Below are 23,584 nucleotides of genomic sequence, written 5' to 3'. Positions count from 1 at the left end.
CCCTCAATTCATGGATATTTCTAAAATCCATTTACCTCCTCCTTAAATACTTTCAGTGATCCAGCCTTCATAATTCTGTGGGCTAGAAAATTCCAGATATTCACAAATCTCTGAGAAAGAAATTCCTTTGTTTCTCAGTTTTAAATGAGAATCCCTTTATTCTGTAATTATGAAACCTAGTTTGAGATTAAAGTGCAAATGGAAACATATTTTTTAATAGCTAGCCCCCTCAGAACCTTGTTTGTTTTAATGTATCTGCTGCCCTATTGTCATTTTGAATGGTGGTACCATTGAGTTTAGAAGGTTGTTGTCTGAGGAGCCTTTGACCTGCTCTTGTAGCTACAGCATTTATATGACTATTCCATTTCAGTTTCTGGTCAGTGGTAACCTCCCACTGTTGATATTGTCCTGTTCAAAATGTAAGATTTACTGGAATGATGCTGCAAGTGGATGTATCCAGCAGAAAGCAGCATCTGCAAAAATCTTATGATGTCTAGGCCTTTTATATTCACTTGAGGGACATGGGCATCACTGGCTGGCCAGCATTTGTTGCCCAAAGTGAGTTGCACTTGAGAGGTGGGGGTCTGCTGCCTCTTGAACAGCTGCAGACTGTATAGATAAACTGATAATACTGTTAGGGAACAGAACTTCCAGGATTTTGACCCAGTGACACTGAACGAGTGGTTATACATTCTTCAGTCTTGGATGGTGAATGGCTGGAGGGGAGCTTGCAAGTGGTGGCATTTCCATGCATTTGTTGCTCTTGTCCTTCTACTTGGTAATGATCCTGAGTTTGGAAGGTGCTGTCTCAGGACTGTTGGAGAATTTCTGCTGTGCATCTTGGAGGTAGTACACACTGTTGCTTCTGAGCCTTGGCAGTGGAGGGAGTGGATGTTTGTGGATGTGGTGCCAATCAAGTGGGCTGCTTTGCCCTGGATAGTGTCAAGCTTTTTGAGCGTTGTTGGAGCTGTGCTCATCCAGGGGAGTAGTCAATCAAATTCCTAACTTCTGCCATCTGGATGGTGGGGAGTCAGGAGGTGAGTTACTCACTGCAGGATTCCTAGTCTCTGACCTGCTCTTGTCGCAATTGTATTTATAAAGAAACATAGAAGCATAGAAAGTAGGTGCAGAGTAGGCTAATTGGCCCATCGAGCTTCCACTACTATTCAATATGACATAGATAGTCCAGTTCAGTTTCTGTTCAATGGTACCTACCACAAAGTTGATTGTGAAGAGATTCAGTGATGGCGATACCATTGAATGTCAAAGAGTGGTGCTTAGGTTCTTTCATATTGGAGATGGTCATTGCCTGGCATTTGTGTGGCACAAATGTAACTTATCACCTTTCAGCCCGAGCGTGGATATTGTCTGGGTCCTGCTGTATTTGGACGCGGACTGCTTCAGTATCTGAGGAGTTGTGAATGGTGCTAAACATTGTGCAATCATCAACAAACCTCCACATTTCTGGCCTTATGATGGAGGGAGCGTCGTTGATGAAGCAGCTGAAGATGATTAGCCCAGGGCACTACCCTGAGGAAGTCCTGCAGAGATATCCTGGAGCTGAGGTAAATGATCTCCAAAAAACACAACCAATCTATAATATTAATGTGGGTCTGGGGGATTGGGGGGGGATGGATGAGGATAGATTCAACTTACCTGTCATTTCTAAAAATGTTCTGTCCATGACTGTAAAGTGATGTTAAATCAAGCCAATAAACTGGTAAACAAATAAGCCAGAAGTGACTGCAGGCAGCAATATCAGATGTTTGGTTTCAATATTTTGGGGCCACTCTGAAGAAGTTGACAAATCACTTAAAATAATGGGTTCAAATTCCAGACAGAGGTAAGCAAACATGTGAAGCTTTTGCTCATTGTTATTGTCAATGATCATTTTCAGCCTCAGATGCATTAAAGCTGCAGTTTTGTTGACATTAAGATTCATCACACCAGTCTCTCCATTAGCTTCAGCAGTTGCTACCAAAACAAATAACAAACTCCCTGGAGTTACATGATTTGTTGTTTAACATGATTAACTAATATTCAGCTAAATGAATTTTAAATCCTAATGTGGGAATTTAAATTGAATTGAATATCATCTGCTGTTGCAGAGAATAGGTCATTTTTCTGTACTTCTTTGATTATTTTATTATTTTTATTTTGTTTATGTCTCCAAACATTTCAAGCTTTTAAAGATTGGGGGAAGATGATGTAGTTGTGATAATGTCCTGACTGAATAAGTTAGTAGGTCCTAGTTAACATGCTGGGGTGTGAATGTGGTGCAGTTTAAAGTCAAATGATAAATCTGGAATTAAAATTACTTTTGGTAATGATGACTATAAAAGTTTTGCTCACTGAGCTGGAAGGTTCATACTCAGATGTTTCGTCACCATACTGGCTTTGTCCGGAGGCTCACTGAAGATGTTACCTAGTATGGTGACGAAACGTCTGAACATGAACCTTCCAGCTCAGTGAGAAACCTACACCCAGAACATCACCCTGAGCTACAAACCTTCTCAAAACTCGCTATGACTATGAAGCTATCATTGATTATCGCAAAACCCCATCAATTTGTTCACGACCCTTTTGGAAGGAGATTTACCATCCTTACCCGATACAGTCAGTACTGAAATCATATGATGGTTCTTGTGCAATCTCACATTAAAAGAAAATCATGCAATAGCTGTACCATTTAAACTAATGGGGCAAGAATTGCATTATAGCCAATACAGCTGAGGAAAGTTTGTGATCTGCAAACAACAGTCTAAATTCTTCAATCGAGTTAAAGTCAATTCACATTGTTTCATAAAATGTTAAAAATCACACAACACCAGATTATAATCCAGCAATTTTATTTGAAAGTACAAGCTTTCACAGCATTGATCCTCCATCAGGTCCATAACTAGTGGACTACAATCTGGTATTGTGTGATTTTTAACTTTGTCCACCCCAGTCCAACACCAGCACCTCCACATTATAAAACGTTGTGATATTGTCACCAAAACTGCGTGAAACTGTGGTCTAACCTCCAATAGTCCAACCTTGGATAAGTATGACAACTCTTGGGACCAAGGTTAAGAATATCCATTCACCGTTACTGCGGAATAACAGGATGCCTAAAGTCTGCTAATTCCTGAAAGAACTGCAAATAGTGGAAATCAGAAACGAAAACAAAACTTGCTGGAAATTCTCAGCAGATCTGGCAGCATCTGCAGAAAGAAATCATTCAGAAGTGTTACTGGATCTGAAGTGCTAACTCTCATTTCTCTCCACGGATACTGCCAGACCTGCTGAGATTTTTCTATTTTTGTTGCTTCATATTCCCTTTCTGTTTCTCACCTACATACTGTCCCTTGGTGACCCAATTCAATGATATGATATATAGTTCCACACATGCATCCGTGGTACCAGGCTGCACATCACCATTATATTTCCTAAATCTTCTACAATTTCAATGTCACCCTTGCTTCTCCAACATCTACTGCTGAATGAATTCCAATTTCCTTTCAGTAAATTGTTCACAGGTAAGTCATTTACTTTAGTCTCTCACCATAAATTCTGTCCTTGAATCTTTAAATTTGTCCCCTCTCTGTCTATTATCTCAATTTTGAACTCCTAATTGACCACTGTATTCAATTTACAATCCCACATGTGCAAAGTCATCAGGTCTAATATCTTATGTCTTTGTAACATCATCTGTTTCTATGCTTACACTACTGAAACACACATCCATGTGTTTCTGTTGATCTGTGGATTTGACTATTCCAATGCCTCTTGACACGGTTTCCATTTTGCACCTTCCATAAATTTGAACCCAAACCAAAACTCTGCTGCCCCCTATTCTAAGTTGCATTTGCCCATTATCTGTTAATATTTCAAAAGTAACATTTCAAATTTGTATTAATGTACTTTCATGGCCACGTCTCCCACTCTCAGAGTCAGCCCCAGCCCTGGGACTATGTGAAAATGATTTGGACATGCAAATGTATGTTAGAAGGGGGAAAAAATGTGCCGTATTTTTGGCCTTGTTTCCAGCCTTAGAACCTTCCTTTTGAAAACTCTCCATCTGTACAGCCCTCTTTTCTTTAAGGCGAAAGTAAGGAATGCAGATGCTGGAGATTAGAGTCAAGAATGTGGTGCTGGAAAAGCACAGCTGGCCAGGCAGCATTTGAGGAACAGGAGAAAAGCCCTTCCTGATGAAGAGCTTTTGCCTGAAACGTCGATTTTCCTGCTCCTCGGATGCTGCCTGACTGCTTCTCTTTAACTCAGGCCTTTAACATGCTGTTTTCTTTTAAAATCTACCTTTTTGATCGAGCTTCTTGTCACCCATCTAATATCTCCTTCTTTAATATTGTGTTAATGTTTATCGACTTAGATTCCTGTGAAGTGCTTTGTTTAAGAAAAGTTGCCAGGAGAAACCAGAGAATTATAGACATGTGAGTCTGACTTTGGTTCTGGGAAAGTTGTTGGAGGTGATTGTAAAAGATAAGATTTATGGACATTTAGAGAGGCAAAAATTGATTAGGAAACTTGTGTCTCACAAACTTGATTGAGTTTTTTGAGGAAGTTACCAAAAAAGTGGATGATGGCAAAGCAGTAGACATTGGTTATTTGGATCTTAGTAAAGCCTTTGATAAGGTTCTGCGTGGTAGACTAATTAGTAAAGTTAGATCACATTGGATTCAGGGAGAGTTTGCCAAATGGATACATAATTGGCTTAACAGCAGGAGACAGAGAGTAATGGTGGAGGGTTGTTTTTCGGATGGAAGGCCTTTGATCAATGGTGTTCCACAGGGATCAGTTCTGGGTCCTCTTTTATTTGTTATTTTATACAAATGATTTGAATGATATTAGAAAAGGCATGGTTAGTAAGTTTGTGGTAGAGGAGACAATTAAGAAGTTATCTAACATTACAAAAGAATCTTGATCAGATGAGTCAATGGGCTGAAAATGGCAGATGGATTTCAATCTGGATAAATGCGAGGTATTGCATTTTGGTACAATAGACAAGGGTAGGGCTTATACAATTAATGGCAGGGACTTGGGGAGTGTTGTAGAACAGGGGGACCTGCAGGTGTAGGTACATAATTCTTTAAAGTTTGCATCACATATAGATAGGATGGTTAAAAAGGAAATTGGCACACTTGCCTTCATTGCTCAATCTTTTGAGTATAGGAGTTAGGAAGTCATGTTGAGGTTGTACAGGACATTGGTGACATGTGTTCTGGAAGACTGCATCCAGTTCTAGTCGCCCAGTTATAGGAAGGATATTGTTAAGCTGGAGAGAGTTCAGAAGAGATTTACCAGGATGTTGCTGGGTATGGAAGGTTTGAGTTATAAAGAAAGGCTGAATAGGCTGGACATTTTTCCACTGGAGGGTAGGAGGTTGAGGGGTGAACTGATAGAAGTTAATAATGTAATGAGGGGTACAGATAGAGTTGATGGTAGTTGGCTTTTCCCTAAGATAGGGAATTTCAAGACTAGGGGTATATTTTTAAGGTAAGAAGAGAGAGATTTAAAAAAGACATAAAGCAATTTTTTTGCAAGGAGTGATTTGCATGTGGAGTGAACTTTCTGAGGAAATGGTGAATGTGTACAATTACAACATTTAAAACACATTTGGATACATACATGAATAGGAAAGGTTTGGAGGGATATGGGTTAAGAGCAGACAGGTCAGACAAGTTTAGTTTGGGATTTTGCTCAGCATGAACTGGTTGGACCAAAGAGTCTGTTTCCGTGCTGCATACCTTGATGACTCTATGCGAATTTTGCCAACATTTAAAGCTCTGTACAAGTTGAGCTGAAACATAAGACCCCTTTGCCTAATCTGCAGCAGGAAATTGTATCCCTCTCAAAGACAGGAAAAAGATTGGCCAGCTATTGCCAACAAATGATAACTGTCTCAGAACCACTCTTAGGATCTGTTTGGCATCACTACCTTACTGTGAATAGTTGCATGATTCTTGCATCTTCAAGAGCACCCAGTGGTGTCAGGATCTTCCTTAATCATTCTCCACCCCAGAACTATATGGGCCCCTTCCATCTCTGCAAAATCCCATTAACATTTCTGATATTAACTAAGGTTAACTCCATACTGCAAATGCTTACTTTGTGCATTCTTGTTTGAGCCATGTGAGGTTAACTGTAATCTTCCTAAATTACACATAAGCTGTCCAATGTGCTTGTAACCTTGACATTGGGGCAGGATTGATAGTTGGGTTCAAATACCTCAGGCATCCATAACTTAACCAAAGTTAACTTCTAAATACATTGTTAATCCATTAATAGGGATCCATCGGCTTTTGGCAAGACTGTACTAAAGCAAATAGTTGTCTCATCAGGCTGACAATAATACCTAATAATTCTGTGATGAATATGGAGCAATAAATTAATACATGTTCTTCCAATCCTGGACATAGACATGACCTGAACCTTTTCAAGCCAAACTGAGGCTTGGATTATCCAGTCCCTGGGAAGACGTAAGCAGGTAACTGGTCTCTGAGTTAATCCTTTAATTGGTTAGCAGATAATTGGGACAATTGTTGCAATTTTCATATTCATTTCCTTAAAAGAGCAGTTATCAGAATAAACCACCTAATTTTCTTTTACAATTTTCCTTTCCTGCTTTTTTTCCATTTTAGGCATATAAGAAAAGTCTAAATCTGAAAAATACCGTCACAAGAATGGGGTACAATGCTCAACTCATCGACCACCAGTTCCGACGTGCCACAGCAAGGAACCGTAATGACCTCCTCAGGAGACAGACACGGGCTGCAACTTACAGGGTACCCTTCGTTGTTCAGTACTTCCTAGGAGCTGAAAAATTACGCCATGTTCTTCGTGACCTGCAACACATTATCAATGAGGATGAGCACCCACCAAGACCTTCCCCAAGCCTCTGCCTGGCTCTCAGGACAACTCCATACAACCCTGTCACGGTGGACGCTGCAAGACGTATCAGATTGTGAACATAGATACCACTATTACGGGTGGGAACACCTCCCACCTTGTACATGGCAGGTACTCATGTGACTCAGCAAACGTTTTCTATCTTATACGTTGCAGGCAAGGATGCCCGGAGGCATGGTACATTGGGGAAACCAAGCAAAGGCTACGACAACGGATGAATGGGCACCGCACAACAATCAACAGACGGGAGGGTTCCCTTCCAGTTGGGGAACACTTCAGTGGTTCTATCACTGTATTCTAACAGATGAAAGGCTTAACCGACAATCAATATTTCAATGTATATCCACACTGCAAATTTTTGCTATAAATTCTGTGTTACGATCGAGCCCTCCACAATCACCTGATGAAGGAGCGTCGCTCCGAAAGCTAGTGTACTTCCAATTAAACCTGTTGGACTATAACCTGGTGTTGTGTGATTTTTAACTTTGAAAAATAAAACACAGCCTAAGACCATCAGACATAGGAGCAGAAGTTAGGCCATTCAGCCCAGCGAGTCTGCTCTGTCATTCAATGAGCTCAACTCATCTAGTGCAGTATGAAATTGAGTTAAAATCTTTGGTGTAAAGGTCTTGTTGGCAACTTCTGATACATTTTTGTCACCACTTGAGTAAGACTGTTTTTCCAGTGATAGCAGACCAGAAGTTGTTCAAGGTTTAAGCTCATGTCTTTTTAAAATCTCTCTCCTTTCGCCTTGTACAATTAAAAGTAAGGCTTGGATAGTGCAGAACAGACTGACCTAGAGTTTCAGGTACATAATTCTTCTAAGTTTGCATTATATATACTTAGGCCGGTCAAGAAGGCACTTAGCATACTTGCCTTCATTGTCCAGACTTTTGATTAAAGGAGTTGGGATGTTATATTGAGGTACAGAACATTGGTGAGGCCTCTTCTGGAGTACTGTGTACAGTTCTGGTCACCCTGTTATAGGAAGAACATTATCAAGCTGGAGGGGGTTCAGAAGAGGTCTTCACAATGTAACCAGTTTGAGTTATAAGGAGAGGCTGAATAGGCTAGGGCTTTTTTTTTACTGGATCGTAAGAGGTTGAGGAGTGACCTTATAGAGGTTTATAAAATCATGAGAGGTATAGGTGAGGTGAATGAGAGGTGTCTTTTCCCTAGGGTGGGGTATTGAAGCTAAGAGAAGAAAGGTTTAAAAAAGACACGAGGGGCAATTTGTTTTACAAAGAGAGTGGTTGACATGTGGAATGAACTTCCAAAGAAAGAGATAGGATGTAGGTACAATTGCAAAGTTTAAAAGACATTTTGATAAGTGTATGAATAAGAAATGTTTGGAGGGATATGGGCCAAGTGCAGGCAGGTGGGACTAATTTAGTTTGGGATTATGGTCAGCACAGACTGTTTGGACTAAAAGGTCTGCTTCTGTGCTATGTTTTTCCCATGTATCATTCACAGGATGAGGGCGACACTGGCTAGGCAGTATTTATTGCCCAAAGTGGGCAGTTAGGAGTCAACCACCCTTCTGAGGGACAGGAGTGACACATAGACCAGACCAAGTAAGAATGGCAGTTTCCTTCCCTAAAGGACATCAGTGAACTAGATTTTTTTTTCCTGACAAACGATTCATAGCTATCAGTAGATTTTTAATTCCTGATATTTATTGAATTCAAATTCTACAGTCTGTTGTGATGGGATTTGAACCTGGGCCCCAGAACATTATTTGACTCTCTGAATTAACAATCCAGCAATAATACCTACTAAGGCTATCACCTCCCATAGTGACTCATTGACTCAAACGATTCTGTGGGAATGAGGGAAAAGCTCAAATTGGAGCCAAGAAGGGTTAGAAGGAAGAAGTTTTAGAAATTAATTGCCGCAGTGTATTAACATGGAATATCTATTATGACTGCAACAACTCCTATCTTTTCAGAGGGTGCTATTAATAAATTGTTCATCCAGAATTGTTCCACAGAAGCCACACAGTTGAAGTTGGTGGACCATTAGCAGGTTATTCCATCTTCACGCAATTGTTCAATCGTCACAAACCTGAGAGCCTTTATGTTTGGGCCTGGAATTTTCATTGGCATTCTTTGTGGTTCAACTAGCAGGACCTTAGAAAAACGCATCTAAATTGACAAGAGAAGCTCTCCAGGGATACAATCGATATTCTCACCCTTCAATTTTATACCTTTTTGAGGCTAACAAGAGAACTGGATAAATAAGCCCGAGAAAACAGAAAATGGAACTGTTATATTTCACAGGATTGACCCTCACATGGACTGGGACTTACCACCACCAACAACATTGAGCATTTGACTGATCCCCTTTGCTGAATGCAGCCTGAAGTCATATCCGTTACATTGTTTGGCTAAGTTCCTGAAAACCCATAAGTGTTGCATCTAATTTTACCATAACTGTGTCAGGAAACTCTGAGGTTACTGGAAACTAGGCTGGGTCTCCAACTTCTGACTTTTCCCTAGAGTTATGGGCTAGAAGGAGTGAATCTTCCTGACGAACTCCAGGGAATTAGGGTATAGAATTGAGCTACCTCACTGAGCATGTCGGGTCCACAAGGTCTAAATCGCAACTTCTGAAACCCTTTATAAAGCCCCAGAAAAGTGTAGCTGATAGTCAGAGATGCCTCAGAAAGAAACCTGTATCATTCTGAAATCTTGTTAGACTTAGTGCCCCTCTCCCCAATCTAGGGCATTGAAAATCATCCAACTGTAAATAGCAAGACTTGATTCCAGACCTGGAAGAATGATTTAATTAACTCCTTCCACATGCCGGCTTATAATCCCCACCTTTCACTCAAGGCTTTAGTGAAATGAGATTAATAGCAATATAGATATGGATCAACATACGCACAATATTTTTGAACATTAAAAGAAAAGTTGTACTTTGCTTGACATTTTATTTATGAGACCACTGTAAGAGAACATCATCACAATGTACAGGTTTATTAAAATAGTCTTTTTAATTGGTTTCTATAACAAACACACCAATGAGCATTAAATCTATTTTGAGGTTTAAAATAAAGTTGGTACTTTGTTTCATAGTTGATTTTCGTGACTCGATAACCCATTTCATTAAAACAATATCATTAATTGGTAAATATTTGTAACCTTATTTATAAGAAGTATCTCTGTGAATGCACATGGCTTCATGATGTTAGCAAATACAGTCTATGCTCATCGCTGGACCACGTTATCAGTGAGATCAAATGATGTCCGGTCAATTGGAACTGAGCCCAAATGTTCAGGTATGTCGATTAAATGTTGAGACCATCCTGTACATAGTGTAAATATTAACAAAAGGTTGTTAATTTTCACTCATGTGGTTGTGGGTTCATGGATGAGTCTGTTTCCATGTTGTATGACTCCATGACTCTATGACTCAAACACCAATCATGATGGCATACATAACCATCAAAGCTGGCCTCAAATGAAAGATTTAGCAGTTCATGTTGCAAAAGGTCCAATGAGAACTGTCGACTTTCCTTAACCCCTACTCCAAGATTCTCCAAGCATTCCAAAACAGGCACCTGCAAGGACAGAACTACACTATCCTACAAGTATAAACCCAATAAGTCACCCAACAGCAAAATGGGCACCAACAAAGAACAATGATTTTGAATTTGAAATTTTCTGTCTTTTTAATCTTTATTTGCTGTAAATATTTTAAAAAATTATGCAAGTGGGGGCCTCTTACTGAAGTTCATAATCCTCAGCTAGTCCTCAGCTCATTGTCTACTGATGCTTTAACTGTTTTTCAGTAGTTTTTTGTCAGTGGTGGTTTGCCATTGCCTTCAAATCTGAAAAGCATTATGGGAAGCAGAATACACCCTTTCCAGGGCAGGAATTGAACCAGTATTCTTTTTGTTATTCTGAGCCACATGCTAAACAGTTGAGATACTGAATGGACTCACAAACTCTTAACATTCGCCTGTACTTGTGTTTTTGTTTGTGCTGCTGTTTATGTGTTATTTACTTATCTATGCTACTTAACTCTGTGATCTGCCTGTATTGCACGCAAGACAAAGCTTTTCACTGTGCTGCGGTACACGTGACAATAAATTCAATTCAGTTCAGATAACCCACCCCCTCGAGATGTCTAAGTTGTTAAAGACAAAACAATGAACATCATATATATAGTTGCCTTGATCATTGTGGCATAGACAGAATGTTTAGATAGTATTATCTTAATTTTTAACATTATTGACGTAAATATGCCTTCTCATTATTGAATTGTTAGTAAATGTATATGCTTTTTATCTATAAAGTGCTGGTATCTGTGCTCTCCATGATTTTAATTTCTGGGTCTTCCTCAATCTCTTGAATAATGTATATTGCATAAGTATAACTTGAATATTGTGACTATCATGTTATAAAGCACATTTTGCTTAACAGAAGCCTCTTTTACAACCAAGTGCTTTTCCTCCAAACACAACTAAGCTCTTTAGATTTGTGGCAAGAAAGAAGGTGGTGGCAGAAAGAGCAAAACAAAGAACAAAGATCAGTGCAGCACCGGAAGAGCCCTTTGGCCCTCAAAGCCTGCGCTGACACATTTTGCCATTTCGTACTAAAACTGTCTTCACCCACAGGATCCATATCCCTCTATTCCCTTCCTATTCTTATATTCATCCAGGTGCTTCTTGAATGCTGCTATTCTTTCTGCTTCCACCACCTCCACTAGCAGCACATTCCAGGCACTCACCACTCCTGTTGTGAAAAACTTGCCTCTCACATCTCTTTTAAACTTCTCCCCAACTCCCCGCACCTTAAACCTGTGTACCCTAGTAATTGACCCCTCCACCCTGGGAAAAAAGCCTCATACCTTCCACTCTATCCATGCCATTCACAATCTTATAAAATTCTAACAGGTCATAGAGTCATAGAGATGTACAGTACGGAAACAGACCCTTCGGTCCAACTCCTCAACCTCCTGTGTTCTAGTGAAAATAAACCCAGTCTATCTGATCTTACTTCATAGTTAAAATCCTCCACACCAAGCAACATCCTGGCAAACCTTTTCTGTACCCTCTCCAAAGCATCCACATTCTTCTGACAGTGTGGTGACCAGAACTATACGCAATATTCCAAATGTAGCCTCACTAAAGTTTTATAAACCTGCAACATAACTTGCCTATCTTAATACTCAGTCTTAAAAGCTAAGCGGCAATCTGTACAAGATGGTGAGCAGTGGTGAGGATTCATCCTGTAACATGGCGGCAACAGAATAAATTCTGCCTGGCGTCCTGCTATGTGCTAAAAAAGGTGGAGATCTGAAACTTGTGTCACGCACAGCTTGAAGAAACTACTAATGCAGACAGTCCACAACTGGAAGAACTTGAACATTCGTGAACCCTACAGAAGAGAACTTTGTGGAAAAGTTCAACAAGGCAGAATTTATGGTTAATGGTGAAAACATTCCGGAATGTGTTAGAGATACACTGCAGGAGGAAATTGTTTGGAACTGCTTTGAACTGAAATATTGGTCACTCCAAGACAGTGACAGATTGCATAGGATGCTGATGACCTATTGGTGCAGTCCCAAGTTGAGGTTCAGTGAAAGACTGAACGGAGATAGGAGACCCTACCAGTAAAGTTAAAGGCGTAGACGAGCAAATTTACAGGCTGGCAAGCTGAAAAGTTAGGAATAGTACATTTAGCTCCCATTGAGAATTGGCATCAGAATGGATATATACCATGAGACATGGTTACCATAAAACAAATCAAGGGCAACAAAACTAAAAATAATCACGTCAGCTCTGATGACGAGTCATCCAGACTCAAAAAGTTGGCTTTCTCTCTCTCCATGGATGTTATGATTTGGAGATGCACGTGTTGGACTGGGGTGTACAAAGTTAAAAATCACACAACACTAGGTTACAGTCCAACAGGTTTATGTGGAAGCACTAGCTTTCGGAGCGCTGCTCCTTCATCAGGTGGTTGTGGAGTACACGATTGTAAGACACAGAATTTATAGCAAACGTTTACAGTGTGATGTAGCTGAAATTATACATTGAAAAATACCTTAATTGTTTGTTAAGGCTCTCATCTGTTAGAATGACCATGTTAGTTTCACTTCTTTCATATGTAAATCGCAAAACCTTTTTTAAAAGTTACGTTCTCAGGTTAACTGTGACAATTGATGTCAGCTCAGATAATGTATTGATGTGCATGTCTGTGGTGTTTAATGGGAGTGTCTGTGTGTATGTGCATGTGTGTGGTGGGGGGGTTTGTAATGTTTGTGAGGGAGATTATATGTGTGTGTATGTGTGTGCATGTGTGAGTGTGGGAGTGGGAGTGTCTGCGTGTGTGTATGTGTGTGTGTGTATATCGGAGTTTCTGTGTGTGTGTATAGGAGTGCCTCTCACAAACTTAGATCCCTTTACACTCACACACACACATATACTCTCTCTCACAGACACCCACAACACCATTCCCGTGCACCCCCCCATACACACACACACACAGACACAAACACAGGCCCACACACACATATATACATTTGTGGGGTGAACTTGTACTTGCCGAGTTACATTGTACTTCGCTCAAAGTCTGCATGAATCCATGTAAGATTCCATTCATTCAATTTTTAGATTAGAATCAGTCTAAACATTATGGCACAGACAGCAGCACACAGGGGGCTAACACCTTCAATACATTATCAGGGTTGACACCAATTGTTAAAGTTCACTTGAGAATGTAACTTTTAAAAAAGGTTTTGCGATTTACATATGAAAGAAGTGAAACTATCATGGTCATTCTAAAAGATGAGAGCCTTAACAAACAATCAAGGCATTTTTCAATGTATAATTTCAGTTACATCACACTGTAAACTTTTGCTATAAATTCTATGTCTTACAATTGCGTACTCCACAACCACCTGATGAAGGAGCGGCGCTCCGAAAGCTAGTGCTTCCAATTAAACCTGTTGGACTATAATCTGCTGTTGTGTGATTTTGAACTCCATAGATGTTGCCTGACCCGCTGTGATTCCCAGCATTTTTTGGTTTCCACGCTTTCTATCAATCTGGGTCTGAAACACAGGTAAATTGAGAAGATTTGTGTACTTTGTAACATCTTTAACTTCTGTGATGGCTCCAGCGAAGCGTGATTTCTAGAGCACTACCCTACTGAGGTGTAACAATTAAATTAATAAAAAAGCTTACATTAGTATAACTACTCATTACAACGTCAGGGCATCCCACAACACTTTACATCCAATAGATGTAAACCAGTTATGTATAGTGATATAAGTAATTACAACAACAAATTTTCATATAGCCTTAGCAAATGAATGAATTACTTTTTGGGTGTGGATTGAGGAATACATTTTGGCAAGAACACGATAAATCCTTGTTTTTGAAATGTATTTTACAACTTTTAGGTCAAATTGTACAAACATTTGTCACCTCTCTTTAATATTTTCTATGACAATACAATAATGTACAAGAGGGTCTCACTGAGATGCAGAGCACAGGTGGTACATGTTATCGTTCCCTCAGGGAGTCTGAGTGACAACACGCATGCTGTGGTCTGGAACGATAGGTCATGACGCTCAAGGGTCCAACAATTCTGTTATTTCATGAATGGCAAGGAATCACTCCCCTGTGCTGGAGAATTTGCAGGCCTTTTTTTTAACCCCTTCGGACACATTATAAACTCTCCTTTGTGATGAATCATGTCTGGAAGTGGGGTTGAAACTCAACGTTTCTGTCTCAGAGCTAGGGAGACTATCCACTGTACTGTAAGATCTCTGCAGGGAATGCACAGTACTGCAAAATGGGAATAACTCAGTGGACCAAAGGATAGACTGATTGCTTTTGCATTTAATGCCTATTACATCCAGTCATCCCAAATTGAACAGAAGTAACTTTGGAACAGGTAATAATTTTTTAAAAAGGCTTACAATGAAAAGGGGCGGGGTGGGGGGTATAGGGGGAAATTTTCTAACACAATGAAAAGGGGCGGGGTGGGGGGGGGTATAGGGGGAAATTTTCTAACATTGGTGAAGAATTTGGAAGACAACAGTAGCCAGCAGCTATTGATATAAATAATTGGAACTGATAAATCTAGTGAAGATTTTGTTGCTCTTTTTTACGTTAATTCCATCTAATCTCCTTATTTAGGAAAGACACCTTTTAACAGTAATCTGATCCAATAGCTAAAGTTCAATTTTAATTCAAAAACAGGTACTTTCTGTGGTTTAAAAAAAAATGCTAATAAGATGAGCAGAGATTATACTTGTCAAGGTACTTTAACACCCTTTTCACCTTAAGGCGACTCAGCAGAAAATTAAACTTAAAAAAAAAATGGGCTCAGACTTTGTTTCCAATCTTAATGTTTCTCATTCTTGCTCAATCAAAGAACATATTAGACGATTGTATATCAGGTAAGTGTTCCCCACATTACCTTGGCAAGGACGTCTGCCATTCCCACAAAGATAAGGAGTAGCTTGAGGTCTAACTCCATTTAAAGCAGCTCCAAGCTGGGTCTGTCCCTGGTAACTCTGCCCAATGCACACCTAGACAACTGTGGGCTAGTTTGGTTTCCTTACTGAAGAAAGAACGTCATTGCTTTAGAAGCCAATTAGCGTGGGGTCACGACTAATTCATGCAATGAGGCACTTATGAATAAAAGTTGAACAGGCCAGGTGTATATTGATTGAGTGGCATGGTGGCTCAGTGGTTAGCATTGCTGCATCATAGGCTCAGGGACTTGGGTTCAATTCCAGCCTCGGGTGACAGACTGTGTGGAGTTTATGCATTCTCCCCACGTCCAGGTGCTCTGGTTTCCTCCTAAGGTCCAAATATGTGCAGGCTACGTGAATTGGCTGTACATAATTGTCCAGGCATGTACCAGCTAGGTGGGTTAGCCATGGGGAAATAAAGGGTTGGGTAGGGGAGTAGGTCTGGGTGGGATGCTTTTTGGAGGGTCAGTGTGGATTTGATGGGCTGAAAGCATCTTTCACCTTTCATGGAGGAGATTATTACTGTGGGGACAGATAAACAAAGGTGGCCCATTAGAGACAAAGTTGAGAACGTTTTCTTTCAGAGGTCATGGGTCTGTGAGACTCTTATTGCCAGACAATGGTAGAGGCAGAATCATTGAATGTTTTAAATGCAGAGATGAATAGATCCTTGACCAACAAGAGAATCCACAATTCTTGATGAAGGGAAAGAAAATGTGGAATTCGGGCTACAGTCAGGTTAGATAATGTCACATTGAGTGACAGACAAGCTCAAATGATCAGATGGCTTACTTCTGCTCCTAAATCACACAGCCATACTAAACATCTGAGACAGTAGGAGAAAAATCACATTGAATTTCAGATAGCAATTCAGATAACATTTCTATAGCAACTTCTATATAGTAAAATGGTCAAAGGTACTGCACAAAACAATCGTTTAATGAACATTAACACTGATTCAAAGAAGGAGACGTTAAGAAAGATGACCAACAGCCTGGCAACAGATAGGTTTTAAGGAGAATCTTAAAGGAGGATAGAAACATGAAGGGATTTTGTGAGTGAATTGTGACACTTAGATCCTTAGATAGCTGATGGCACAGCTGCCAGAGATAGAATGAATGAAGATTAGGGTGCATTATTAACCAGAAGTGAAGGAAAAGAATGTTTGAGAAGAATTAGAAAGTTGGAATATATTTGATTACGAAAAGTCAGGATCTGGAATAGGCCAATTTGTCAATCCGATTAAAACAGTGCAAGAAATACCCAGATAAAACAATGTGAACAGGAAAGGTAAGAACTTATGAGTAGAGCAGAGGGAGCTTATCTGTAAGGGTGAACACATTTCTACTTTTGACTAATCTTCAGCTTATAGTTCATAGAACAAGAGAAATGTTAAATAAGTTAAAATAAGTAAGTGCAGGCAGATAGGACTAGTTTAGTTTGGGATTATGGTCGGAATGGACTAGTTGGACCGAAGAGTCCGTTTCCATGATGTATGACTCTCTAACTCTATATAAGTGGAGGCCCAACCCTGTGGCACGTGGTGAATTGTGGGACATTTCTCGTGATGTGGATGAGCCATGTTCAGTATGTCGCACTGACTGGGCAAGGTTTAGTTTAGGTTTCAGAGGGTGCGCTAATCACTGAGGTACATAAATGATGCAGAGAACTACAGCGGTAGGCTGTTCAGAGAGATTGTCACACTGCAAGATTTTCAGTTTTTTGAAGAGGTACCTGAGAGGGTTGATGAAGACAAGGTTATTGATGTGGTACGCATGGATTTCCAACAAACTGAGGGATGGAAAGCAGAAAGAAATGGTTAATGAGTATTTTTCAAGCTGGAAGAGTTGTGGTGGAGCTCCACAGGTGTTTGTACTTTGGAACCTTGTTTTTCCAGTTATATTTAAGTGATCTGGATTTTGGTGGCAGGAAACCGTTTCAAAGATTGTAGGTGAATCAAAATTTGGTAGAATTTTGAAGAGGGCAATTTGGAACTTTCAAGACATTGACAAGTTGGAAGTGTGGGTGAATAAATGGGAGTTGGAGTGTAAAGAAAAGATGAGTGGGATGATGTACTTTAGTACAAAGGAGATGGTGAAACAGTGTAAAACAAAGGGTACTATTCTAAAGGGTGTGCAGGAACAGAGTTACTTGAGTATGTATGCACTTAGGTCAGCACTGTTAATAAAGTACAGTATCCTAGGCTTTACTAATGGAGACAGAGAGTACCAGAGTAGGGAGGTTCATATAGGAGACTGGGCAGACCTCAGCTGGAGTATTAGGTACAGTATTGAGCGCCACACTACAAGAAGGATGTGAACCCATTGGAAAGAGTGCAGGTAAGGCTGACAAGAATGGCTGCAGGCATGAGACACTTCAGTTAGGAGCAGAGGTTGGAAAAGTTGGGACGGTTTTCCTTGGAGAGGAGAAGGTGAAGAGGAGATTTTAAAATCACCTGGAGCCTGGACAGAGTGGAAAAGGAGAAACTAATCTCCCTCATAAATTTTTCAAGAACCAAGCACACAGTTTTGGAGCGTCTTGCAAAAGAAGCAAAGGCAAGGTGAGAAAAAGTTTTCTCACATCGCAGCAGTTACAGTGTGGAATACACAACTGAAATTATGGAGGCACGCTCAGTTGAGGTATTCAGGACAGCAGTGGATGATTGTTTCTATTCAAACAATGTGCGGGATTACAGGGTAAAAATAGGGGATTGGCACTCAGTTAAAATGCTCAGAGATAGTGCAGTCATGATGGATCAGGTGGCCTCCTTCTACTTTGTAACACATTTCTGATTGTAAATCCCCAATTAATGCAATCATGGCTAACTTATCGGGTCTCGTCCATCATAACTCTCAGTAACCTTTGCTAGCAAAGATCTATTGATGTGGGAAATAAACATATTAATTAAGCTTGCATCTATCGTTTTTGCTGGGTTAACATTTCCATTGTGAGAAAAAAATGTATTTTGTAGCTTCTCCCCTGAGTGATTTGGCTCTGATTTGAAGGTTATGTCTCCTGGTTCTTGACTCCCCCATTGGTGGATAATGTTTCTCTCTCCTTTAAATTGCTTTTGAAATCCTAAAAATTTCAATCAAATCCTAATTAACCTTTTGCATTTCAAACAATATGAGCCCAGTGTGTCTAATCTCTTCCCAGTCTAATCCTTGAAACACTATTGTCATTCTGGTGAATCTGCTTTACAGTTCTTCCAAAGTCAGTGCATTCTTACTCTGTGGAGTGCATGGAAACGCACACAGTAATTTCAGATACTGTGCAACCAGGATGTATATAGTTGTAGTACAATTTCCTGACCTTTATATCCTAGCTTTCTAGTTATAAAAGTTAATATTCTATTACCCTTTTTGATTATTTTTATATGTGACCATTATACTTTAATGATTTATGTACATGAACACTTAAATGTCTTTGAACCTCTTCTGTTCCTGCTCTCACTGTTGAAAATTGGATCTACCCTACTTAGGTCTGAAATAGATTAGACCTCACTTACCTTTGTAGAAATCTGTCTCTGTCACAGTTTAGTCCACTCTCTTAATCTATAAATGTTTCTTGGTAATTCCTTGTTCCCATCAATGCTGTTTAAGATGCTGACAATCTTGGTGTCATTGGCAAAGTTGGATCCTTGGCTCAGGATCACACTATAATGGTGCCTGTAGTGTTCATCTAATGTAAGTATCAGGATGAGTTATTTTCGCATTCATAAAACACCCTGCCCAAATATTTAGCAAATTCATCTTCATCTGTCATATCATTTGATCTGAATCAGTAGATTTGGTTCACCACACACGTCACTAACCTACCAATAATTGTTGTAAATCATAGCTTATATTTCATTTTCATAACTTCATCTCATCCTCATGTGTTCACCATGGCCGAAAGTCTCCCACAGCCCATCCTGCCAGCTGTTCAGTCATGGCAGCCATATCACAATATATCACACTCAGAAAGACCTGTCTCTTTTCCAATATGGTACATCACTGGAGACCGCAAACACAATTACTTAATAGATGGAATAGTGCTCACCATCATTACAGCTGAGGCTGCTGCTTTGTGCATTCGCAATTACCTTTGCACATCCCTTTCCCCCTCATTTCATATTACTTTATGATATACGAGCTTCAGATTGTTCAATCCTGACTCCTTACCTTCCCCCCCTCACTCTCCCTTTACCATAGCATTACCCTCCTGCAGTTCTCTTTTCAGATGCCCAAGACATGGAGCTCAGGCCAGGCAGCAGTAAAGGAGCAAGATGCTCAGGTAAAGTCACTGGCAGACGATGGGGCTGCTCTCTCATTAGAGGGTGACAACTGACAACTGGTGGTGGTTTAACCTGAGGGGCAGCATACTTCAGTTGAGAGGAGAGGTTCTGAAGAAAAGCCCTTCATAGTAATCCCAGCTGGTGCAGGAATTGAACCCTCTCTGCAGGAATGTGTAGCATTGCAAACCAGCTGTCCAGCTCACTGAGATAACCAATCTGAGACTAATGCTGAGGAAACACTGGTCCAGGTTTTTCATCTGGAGGCTAACTAGACAGATGGCGCATAAGGCCCAGCATGGGGCTGACTCCTCCAGTAATTACCTGGGAAGTTGAAACTTCCAGTAGACAATTATCTGGCATCTGGGGGACAGTACGGGTAAGTGGAATTGAAACACCCGTCAGCCATGATTAAATGGCGGAGTGGACTCGATGGGCCGAATGGCCTTGCTTCCACTCCTATGTTTTATGGTCTTATCTGGAATGGTCCCCTCCAAAAAAAAGTCCTCAACTCTAAGTTAGATTAAGAGACTTTGGAAGATTCAGTCTGATGTAACATTGACATCCATTTGGCTGTTGAACATTCCAATAGTCTTCAGTGACTTATTAACAATGATACCTAGTTCCTTCTGTAGATTGAAACTTTCTAACTTCTTATTATTTAAGAGATACATTGCACATCTGTTTCTCCTACCAAAAGTGGATAATCTCAAATTTTTCCACATGATATTCCATATGATATGTTCATATCCATTCAATAAGGCTGTTCAAATCCTCCTGAAGCCACCTTACAACTTCCTCACAACATATTTTCCCACCTGGCCTTGCATTATTTGCAAATTTGGAACTATTACATGATTCCTCACTTCGAAATCACTGATACATTTTGTAAAAGCGAGGGGTCAAGTATTGATCCTTGCAGTACCCCACTACTCTGTCTGCTGCCAAACTGTTCATCTAACACTGTACATTAACTCCTATACTGTGTGGTTTGATCGTTGTAACTAGCCTCCTGATGGGGACTTTATAAAAAACCCTTTTGAATCTCTAAGTGTATTACATCCATCAGATATCCTTTATCAATTTATTTTTATGAGCACCAAAGCATCAACTATCTCCTATAGCCATCTCCTTCAACAATCTGTGAGGTAGACCATCATGGTGGCACGATGGCTCAGTGATTAGCATTGCTGCCTTATAGTGCAAAGGACCCGGGTTCGATTCCAGCCCCTGGTGACTGTTTGTGTGGAGTTTGCACATTCTCCATATGTCTATGTGGGTTTCTTCTGGGTGTCTGGTTTCCTCCCACAATCCAAAGATGTATAGGCTAGGTGCATTGACCAAGTTAAATTGTCCATAGTGTCCAGGGATGTGCATGCTAGGTGGATTAGCCATGGGAAATGCTGGGTTACAGGGTTGGGGTGGCTTTGGATGGGGTGCTCTTCAGAGAGTTGGCGCCGACCTGATGGACAGAATTCTGCTCTGTAGGAATTCTATGATCAGATCCTGGGGATTTATCAACTTATAGCCCCTTTAAGTTCTCCAGTGCAGTCTCCGACAATCCAGATGGATAATGCCTCCTGCAGACAGCCCTTCTTACCCTTCCCACTCATCCCTGCCTGCTCTTCACTTTCCCAGAGCTATCTGAATCACATATTTTTCTCGCTAAATCCAACTATGCTGAGCTTCTTGGGTGGTTTTTTGCTGCGAGGGTTTTTACTTTCGACTCCCTTATGGCATCTCTCATGTCTGATTTCTGCCCCATCTTACCACAACTCACCACTCAGCAGATGTCCTGGAATTCACCACATTCCTTGCGCCTGCACCATTTTTATAGGGCCATTGGGCACCTGGGCAAGTCTGGATCTGCCCTGTACGGGTACTGACAATTACTCTGCACATGATGGACAGGGAGAAATCAATGAGAGAAAGTGAGGGCTGCAGATGGGAGAAATCAATGTCCCATCCACCCCTTGCTTGCAGACACGGTCCTGAAGCCCCGCTGAATGGAACATGCGCTGATAGGACTTTCTCCTCTCCTCCAGTATCAGTGGCGGAGGTCATGTGAACAGACCATGCCAACCTGGTCCAAGGTTGGCACCGGGTTAAAAATGTTTTAGCTGCCTGAAGAAATGCCCAGAAATTCAGCAAGAAAGTCATGCCCTTCATCACTCCACCAAAATTACCAGCCATCATCTTCTCTCTGATATCTCTACCTTTGCAACTGCACGCATCTCCTATCCAGGACCCATGCTCTACCACTCATACTTGCAACGTTTTCTCTGGTCACTCCAATCTCTGATACCGCTAACCCTACATGCCCTCTGCACTGCTTACTTACTCTTTCAGGCCACCTCTCCCACCTGAATCAACAGTTATAAATTCTGTCTTCTGGTAATACCTGCTACTGTCTCATTCCAGGAGGAAAACACCTTACAATAGTGCAGAAGGAGTCAAGGCCAGTGGTGGGTTGCCCAACATTTGGGCCCTCACCTCCTTATGGGGAGAGCATCCTGGCGTGACTGCCCTGGGTAGGACATGAACAGGTATCAGGGGCTGCCCTTATCTAACTGTGCCTGGACCCCTTGAGCAAAGGCTATCCCCCCTTGATCTGACTGAGGCCTATTGCCAACTATGACAAGCTTCCTGGCTTTGTGCCAGCTTTTATGTCTGCACTAAATGATACAGCAGTAATATGAACCTGGTATGTCTGGTTGAGAGGACAAATACAAAAAGGCAAGGCAGGGCAATGCAAGGAAGGGATGTTGTGAGCAACCAGATCAGCTCCAAGTGAGTGAGTGTCATGACAGTGAACAAAAAACCCAAAGGTACAACCTGGTCTTCTCCATGAGTTGGGTGTGGTGTGTATCATTGTGCACACAGTGCCTTTGCTGCAGCATTACAATGAGAGTCCGAGGTAAAGCATTGCAGTGCGTTACATCCTGTAAGTGGATTGGAGATGTGCCCTGAGAGCTCTGAGAAGCTGGCGCAGATACAATCTTCTGTGGACATAAGTTATATGTGGCTGGGGTTCCCATAGTACACACACTGAAATGTTGGTGCTTGGATTCCCATATGGAAGTCACTCAGGACAAGAGGGGAGATTGTTAAGGTGGGATGCTGAATGTTAATGAATCGAGTTTTGGCATTAATCCCTGTCAATTGACAGTTCGCTGATGCTGAACGAGAACCTGGCCTCGGTACCTGTGGAAAGCTTGAAAGATGGTACGAGCTGCTCCTGATGTTCAGGTGAATCTTGCTACACTTCTCATCCAATCCCATCACATCTCTCAACACAACCGCCATCACTCAGAACCCCTGTATCAGATCCAAATTGTCAAAGGTTGTTATTATTTTTATTATTATTACCGTTCCAGCTGATGTCAACATGAGACAAGTAAAGTGCCAGACTAAAACTTGGCTTGATAGATAGAGTCATAGAGTCATAGAGATGTACAGCATGGAAACAGGCCCTTCGGTCCAACCCGTCCATGCAGACCAGATATCCCAACCCAACCTAGTCCCACCTGCCAGCACCCGGACCATATCCCTCCAAACCCTTCCTACTCATATACCCATTCATAATGCCTCTTAAATGTTGCAATTGTACCAGCCTCCACCACATCCTCTGGCAGCTCATTCCATACACGTACCACCCTCTGCGTGAAAATATTGCCCCATAGGTCTCTTTTATATCTTTCCCCTCTCACCCTAAATCTATGCCCTCTAGTTCTGGACTCCCCGACCCCAGGGAAAAGACTTTGACTATTTATCCTATCCATGCCTCTCATAATTTTGTACACGGCTATAGGGTCACCCCTCAGCCTCCGACACTCCAGGGAAAACAGCCCCAGCCTGTTCAACCTCTCCCTGTAGCTCAAATTCTCCAACCCTGGCAACATTCTT

The sequence above is a fragment of the Chiloscyllium plagiosum genome, chromosome 31, assembly GCF_004010195.1.
Source record: "Chiloscyllium plagiosum isolate BGI_BamShark_2017 chromosome 31, ASM401019v2, whole genome shotgun sequence".
Taxonomy (NCBI): Eukaryota; Metazoa; Chordata; class Chondrichthyes; order Orectolobiformes; family Hemiscylliidae; genus Chiloscyllium; species Chiloscyllium plagiosum.
The sequence above is the reverse complement of the archived record's forward strand: the minus strand, read 5'-3'. Positions refer to the sequence as shown.